The following is a 6,701-nucleotide window of genomic DNA, read 5'->3' on the forward strand; positions in this document are numbered from 1 at the left end:
AGCAGTAATGAACGCATGTAAAAATGCCCATAAGTGTTCAAATCGCCTGTAAACAGACACGGGACATGTTTGTTTTTAATCACGTGTACAACAAAAAAATTCTTTGACACTTGAAACAAGCAAGTGAAAAATGATAATTTAGTGTTGACGAGTTCTGGTAAAACGATTTGAAACTCTTGGTCTTCAATATCTGACAGCTCGAGTTCTCACGCCTGTGGTTCGAAGACGTGGCATCATAGTTCTGTCAAGCCGCTTTGCTGACAACGAACCATCTCCCGACCCGGGTATTCAGCCAATCAGCAGCTGCCGCTGCAGTTGAGAGTAACTTTGGGCAAAACAAAAGATTGAAGTGCCTTTGCACGTGGTATGGTAGCAGGTGCCAGGCACATCCAGCCAACTTGACACGACTAGGAAGCATAGGAGTCAACATGGGCCAGCATCACTGTGCAACGCTTTTCACACCTTGTAAAATCCATGTCCCTACGATTTGAGGCTGCTCTGAGGGCAAAAAAGGTGCAACTGAATATTAGGAAGGTGTTATTAATATGAAATTACCTGTTGTGCTGATGACATAACATAAACACTACCATGGATACCTGCTATGCTCATGAGGAAACGTTATAATCATTACTATAGCCGCAGGAAGTAGAGGTGCTGGGCTCCAGTCACAATCAGGAACCAGTGACTGTAGGTTTGGATGAGAGAGGCAGGCTGGGTTTGTCCTCACTGTCAACTCTGGGTAGGATCCTAGTCTGAAATAGAAGTCTGAGATCAACTTCCTGGTTCTCCTCTGTGCAGGCCACACCCCCTCCCATTGTTACAGTGTGTATGAACACAATTTGAACAATGGCTTCCTAAAATGCGGTGGTGCTTAATAACCCACTAGGAAAGGTTCTGGTAGATGTGGACCATCACAGGAGAGTTCACAGCTCTTCCACTGAATGAGGCAGGGAAAGGGTAACAAGCTTCCTCTCTGGTTCCATTCCTCAATAGTACGTGGGTCATAAATATTATAATAATAATAATAAAATAATAATATTGTGGTAGTAATATTGTCCCTGGACTCTGGCACCATAGAAAACACATTACAAAATAAAATAACATTTATTTAAATATGAAAAATGTCCTTTAAACTGTATAACATTATTAGTATGTATTGTAGAACATACTGGGGGTTAATAGACATGTAGAGGTATAGTGACATGTATTGAGTGGATACATAGACATTTAAATGAGTTTGAATAATATCAATTAAAAACATTGCATTGTCTGTATATATAACCCAAAGTTTCACCAGCACAAATTAATGTAGAATATGTATTTTTAATTAGCATATCAAGTTCAATGCAGTTAACCAAATACATTTGATGACAAATAATACATCTAGTAAGACAATTTAATAAACATGTAGTCATATCAAAGTATGTGAATCATTAAACAAAAGTTACTTCGTAGTAAAAAATAATAATCCACCCAAACTAATGGTGAAGACTGATCACACCATCTCTATCTGATACATGTTGTGTCTACCAGCTCATTTCCACAGAGAACTGCAGAGGGAAGCAGTACTACCCAGTCAGCCATCAGACTACATGGTTACAATGTGAGAAGCCTCAGAGGGCATTCAACCCTAGGGGCAAATTCAAGGTACTCTCAATATCTTTAGAGTAAAAGCTAAATTAAATAAATAAATAAAAAACTGACATGGTGCTCACTGATCAGTAAAATAACAAGAAGCTAACATTCTATAACACGCCCTTTCCTCTGCACAGTTCTCTTACAGTGAGAAACAATAGGATCCCAATAGTGTTTTATTCTTTCTTAAATGTTATCAAATTCACTGTTACCACTTCATTTATGAGATGAGAATGAAGTGATGTAATGACTTTACTCTTAGCTGGTCTGAGAGAACTGATGAGGCTTCTCTCCTGTATGTATACGTTGGTGACATTTCAAGGTATCCAATCGGGTGAAACTCTTCCCACAATCAGAGCAGAAGTAAGGCTTCTCTCCTGTATGTATACGCTGGTGACATTTTAAGGTATCCAATCGGGTGAAACTCTTCCCACAATCAGAGCAGAAGTAAGACTTTTGGTCTGTATGTATTCGCTGGTGACATTTTAACTTCTCCAATTGGGAGAAACTTTTCCACAGTCAGAGCAGAAGTAAGGCTTCTCTCCTGTGTGTGTTCTCTGATGAACTGTTAGCTCAGATGATGTTGTGAAGCATTTTCCACAGTCAGAGCAAGAGTATGGTTTCTCTCCTGTATGTACACGTTCATGTACTTTTAAGGTATCCAATCGGGAGAAACTCTTTCCACAGTCAGAGCAGAAGTAAGGCTTCTCTCCTGTGTGTGTTCTCTGATGAACTGTTAGCTCAGTTGATGTTGTGAAGCCTTTTCCACAGTCAGAGCAGGAGTAAGGCCTCTCTCCTGTGTGTATCCGTTGGTGTTTTTTGAAGTTGCTCTGTTGAGAGAAACTCCTCCCACAGGCCGAGCAAGAGTAAGGCTTCTCTCCTGTATGTATACGTTGGTGTTTTTTTAAATTGCTCTGTTGAGAGAAACTCTCCCCACAGTCAGAGCAGTTGTAAGGCTTCTCTCCTGTGTGTACTCTCCGATGAACCGTCAGAGCCCTTGATGTTGTGAAACTCTTCCCACAGTCAGTGCAGGAATACAGATTTTCTTCTGTGTGCATTTTTAGATGTATTTTTAGCTTTGATAGAATTGGGAAAATCTCCTCACAATGTGGGCAGTGGTGAGACCTCTTAGCTCTGTGATCTTCCTGCTGTTGCTCTCTGGATGTAGAGAATGTCTCAACATGGTCTCCTGTGTGAACAACAGAAGAATCAGTTGGTGTGATATATACTGAGCACCAAAACATTAGGAACACCTGCTCTTTCCATGACAGACTGACCATGTTAAAGCTATGATTCCTTATTGATGTCACTTGTTTCATCCACTTCAATCAGTGTAGATGAAGAAACAAATTAAAATGATTTTTAAGGCTTGATACAATTGTGACATGGATTGTGTATGTCTGCCATTCAGAGGGTGAATGGGCAAGACAAACTATTGAAGTGCCTTTTAACGGGGTATGGTAGTAGGTGCCAGGCGCACCGGTTTGTGTTAATAAATGCAATGCTACTGGGTTTTTCCATGTGCAAAAGTTTCCTGTGTGTGTGAAGAATGGTCCACCACCCAAAGGACATTTAGCCAACTTGAAATAACTGGGCAGCATTGGAGTAAACATGCTTCCATGCCCAAACGAATTGATGCAGAGGGCATAAGGGGGGTGAAACTCAAAATTTGGAAGGTGTTCTTAATGTTTTGTACACTTATTGTACATGTCAATCAAATACATTTGATGTACTTTTTTACATCAGCAGTTGGCACAAAGTGCTTATACAGAAATCCATCCAAAAACACCAATAAGCAAGTAATGTATATAAGCACAGTGGCTAAGAAAAACTCCCCAGAACACAGGAACACTAGGAAGAAACCAAGAGAGGAACCAGTCTGAGGGGTGGCCAGTCCTCTTCTGGCTGTACTGGGCGACATACAGCGAGGGAATAAAGTATTGGATCCCCCTGCTGATTTTATACGTTTGCCCACTGACAAAGAAATGATCAGACTGTAATTTTAATGGTAGGTTTATTTGAACAGTGAGAGACAGAATAACAACAACAAAAATCCAGAAAAACACATGTCAAAAATGTTATAAATTGATTTGCATTTTAATGAGGGAAATAAGTATTTGACCCCCTCTCAATCAGAAAGATTTCTGGCTCCCAGGTGTATTTTATACAGGTAACAGGCTGAGATTAGGAGCGCACTCTTAAAGGGAGTATAAACTCTTAAAGGGAGTGCTCCTAATCTCAGCTTGTTACCTGTATAAAAGACACCTGTCCACAGACACAATCAATCAGATTCCAAACTCTCCACCATGGCCAAGACCAAAGAGCTCTCCAAGGATGTCAGGGACAAGATTGTAGACCTACACAAGGCTGGAATGGGCTACAAGACCATCGCCAAGCAGCTTGGTGAGAAGGTGACAACAGTTGGTTTGATTCTTTGCAAATGGAAGAAACACAAAATAACTGTCAATCTCCCTCGGCCTGGGGCTCCATGCAAGAGCTCACCTCGTGGAGTTGCAATGATCATGAGAACGGTGAGGAATCAGCCCAGAACTACACAGGAAGATCTTGTCAATGATCTCAAGGCAGCTGGGACCATAGTCACCAAGAAAACAATATGCCGTGAAGGACTGAAATCCTGCAGCGCCTGCAAGGTCTCCCTGCTCAAGAAAGCACATGTACATGCCCGTCTGAAGTTTGCCAATGAACAATCTGAATGATTCAGAGGACAACTGGGTGAAAGTGTTGTGGTCAGATGAGACCAAAATGGAGCTCTTTGGCATCAACTCAACTTGCCGTGTTTGGAGGAGGAATGCTGCCTATGACCCCAAGAACACCATCCCCACCGTCAAACATGGAGGTGGAAACATTATGCTTTGGGGGTGTTTTTCTTCTAAGGGGACAGGACAACTTCACTGCATCGAAGGGACGATGGATGGGGCCTTGTACCGTCAAACCTTGGGTGAGAACCTCCTTCCCTCAGCCAGGGCATTGAAAATGGGTCGTGGATGGGTATTCCAGCATGACCATGACCCAAAACACACGGCCAAGGCGACAAAGGAGTGGCTCAAGAAGAAGCACATTAAGGTCCTGGAGTGGCCTAGCCAGTCTTCAGACCTTAATCCCATTGAAAATCTGTGGAGAGAGCTGAAGGTTCGAGTTGCCAAACATCAGCCTCGAAACCTTAATGACTTGGAGAAGATCTGCAAAGAGGAGTGGGACAAAATCCCTCCTGAGATTTGTGCAAACCTGGTGGCCAACTACAAGAAACGTTGGCAATTACAGAGGTCAGACAAGGACTGTCCATCCCTCACTGTATGTCACCTGGTACAGACAGAGGACTGGCCATCCCTCACTGTATGTCACCTGGTACAGACAGAGGACTGCCCATCCCTCACTGTATGTCACCTGGTACAGACAGAGGACTGTCCATCCCTCACTGTATGTCACCTGGTACAGACAGAGGACTGGCCATCCCTCACTGTATGTCACCTGGTACAGACAGAGGACTGGCCATCCCTCACTGTATGTCACCTGGTACAGACAGAGGACTGTCCATCCCTCACTGTATGTCACCTGGTACAGACAGAGGACTGTCCATCCCTCACTGTATGTCACCTGGTACAGACAGAGGACTGTCCATCCCTCACTGTATGTCACCTGGTACAGACAGAGGACTGTCCATCCCTCACTGTACAGTGCATTCGATAAGTATTCAGACCTCTTCTCTTTTTCCACATTGCCTTATTCTAAAATGGTTAAAAACATTATATACACAAATCCTCAAATCTACACACAATACCCAATAATGACAAAGCTAAAAACAGGCTTTTCGAAATGTTTGCAAATGTGTTAAAAATTTTAAAAACAGAAATTCCTTATTTACATAAGTATTCAGACCCTTTGCTATGAGACTCAAAATTGAGCTCAGGTGAATCTGGTTTCCATTGATCATCCTTGAGATGTTTCTACAACTTGATTGGAATCCACCTGTGGTAAATTTAAATGATTGGACATGATTTGGAAAGGCACACACCTGTCTATATAAGGTCCCACAGACGACAGTGCATGTCAGAGCAATAACCAAGCCATGAGGTTGAAGGAATTGTCCGTAGAGCTCCGAGACAGGATTGTTTCGTGGCACAGATCTAGGGAAGGGTAGCAAAACATTGCTGCAGCCTTGAAGGTCCCCAAGAACACAGTGGCCTCCATCATTCTTAAATGGAAGAAGTTTGGAACCACCAAGACTCTTCCTAGACGTCTGATGAAATGGTCTGATGGTCTGATGAAACCAAAATGTTGGCCTGAATGCGAAGCGTCACATTTGGAGGAAACCTGGTCACATTTGGAGGAAACCTGGCACCATACCTATGGTGAAGCATGATGGTGGCAGCATCATGCTGTGGGGAGGTTTTTCAGCAGCAGGGACTGGGAGACTAGTCAGGATCGAGGAAAAGATGAACAGAACAAAGTACAGAGAGATCCTTGATGAAAACCTGTTCCAGAATACTCAGTACCACAGACTGGGGAGAAAGTTCACCTTGTCTACTTCACTTCTTTAGTCTCCTCTCTGATCACTCCAGACAGCCCAGTGAATAAAACACATGCTGACAATACTGGTATGCAAGTCTCAGTAGCATGAACTAAATCTACCTTCTCATTGAAACAGTTAATCATGAAACAGTTCTACTGCAACTTTTCATACACAGTGGGAAGTTGGAACGAACAACAAACTTAGAACCTGCTCTTACCATGAGAAACAGATGTCCCAATCTTCTCCTCCTTTTCTTCATCTTTAATATTGACATTCAGCTCCAGTGTTTGACTGCAGTCTTCCAGCTTCACTGATGCCATCTCTGGATCCTGCAGTGCAAACTGGGCTCCACTGTCACAATCAGGACCCAGTGACTGTAGGTTTGGACTCAGTGTGGAAGGAGAGAGGCAGGCTGGGTTTGTCCTCACTGTTGATGTTACCAGAATAAGACTTAATCCGCGTTGGCCTGTAGTAACAAAGAGACACGGACACAAAAGTTAGTCTTGACAGTTCTGGCACTTAAATTATTCTCTTT

The 6,701-nt window shown here is 42.8% G+C and overlaps 1 long non-coding RNA gene across 1 annotated transcript; it reads right to left on the reverse strand.

Annotated features, from left to right (window-relative positions):
* Positions 1-1,378: 1,378 nt before the first annotated feature.
* LOC124022055 lies at positions 1,379-6,444 on the reverse strand. The gene is made up of 2 exons (XR_006836336.1): positions 6,384-6,444; positions 1,379-2,824 (listed from the first exon to the last, which is right to left on the reverse strand). It is a non-coding gene; the product is annotated as an uncharacterized LOC124022055 (long non-coding RNA).
* Positions 6,445-6,701: the final 257 nt, after the last annotated feature.

This window comes from Oncorhynchus gorbuscha, unplaced genomic scaffold (genome assembly GCF_021184085.1).
Source record: "Oncorhynchus gorbuscha isolate QuinsamMale2020 ecotype Even-year unplaced genomic scaffold, OgorEven_v1.0 Un_scaffold_1282, whole genome shotgun sequence".
Taxonomy (NCBI): domain Eukaryota; kingdom Metazoa; phylum Chordata; class Actinopteri; order Salmoniformes; family Salmonidae; genus Oncorhynchus; species Oncorhynchus gorbuscha.